Source organism: Chrysochloris asiatica, unplaced genomic scaffold (assembly GCF_000296735.1).
Source record: "Chrysochloris asiatica unplaced genomic scaffold, ChrAsi1.0 scaffold00208, whole genome shotgun sequence".
Lineage (NCBI taxonomy): Eukaryota > Metazoa > Chordata > Mammalia > Afrosoricida > Chrysochloridae > Chrysochloris > Chrysochloris asiatica.
In genome coordinates, this window is record NW_006408726.1 from 188,827 (window position 1) to 189,889 (window position 1,063).

Here is a 1,063-nt window from a genome sequence, read left to right on the forward strand (position 1 = left end):
ATAGAATTCTACCAACTTCTTCAATATGAAATGGATCAAACATGCAATCAAGATGTATTGATCAGTACTGGTGATTTTAATGCAAAGTTTGGGAGCAAAGAGGAAGGACCAGTAGTTGGAAAATATGGCCTTGGTGATAGAAATGATGTTGGGGAATGCATGATAGATTTCTGCAAAACCAATGATTTGTTCATTTCAAATACATTCTTTAGACAGCATAACAAATGACTATACACATGGACCTTGTCAGATGGAACACATAGAAATCAAATTGACTACATCTGTGGAAAGAGAAGATGGAATGGCACAATATCATCAGTGAAAACAAGGCCAGGGGCAGACTGTGGAACAGACCATCAATTATTCATATGCAAATTCAAACTGAAAATGAAGAAAATGAAAACAAGACTACGAGAGCCAAATATGACCTTGAATAAATCTCTCCTGAATTTAGAGACCATCTGAAAAACAGATTTGATACATTAAACACTAAACACCGAAGACCAGAAGAGTCATGGGATGACATCAAGAACATCATATGTGAAGTGAACAAAAAGTCATTAAGAAGAAAAGAAAGAAGAAAAAGGTCCAAATGGATGTCAGAAGAGACTCTGAAACTTGTTCTCCAGCATAGAGATGTTAAAGAAAGTAGAAGAAATGAGGAGGTCCAAGAGCTGAACAGAACATTTCAAAGATCAGCTTGATAAGATAAGGCCAAATATTATAACAAAATGTGTAAAGATTTGGAATAAGAAATCCAAAAAGGAAGAACGCACTCACCATTTCTCAAGCTTGGGCAACTGAAGAAAAAATCCAAGACTTGACTTTCGTTATTGAAAGATTCTCTGGCTAAATTATTGAATGATGCAGAGTGCATCAAGAAAAGATTGAAGGAATACAAAGAGTCATTGTACCAAAAGGAAATGGTTAATGTTTAACCATTTCAAGAGGTACCATATGATCAAGAGCCAATGATACTCAGGGAGGAAGTCCAAGGTGCATTGAAGGAATTAGCAAAGAACAAGGCACCAGTAATTGATGGAATAAAAATTGAAATCTTTCA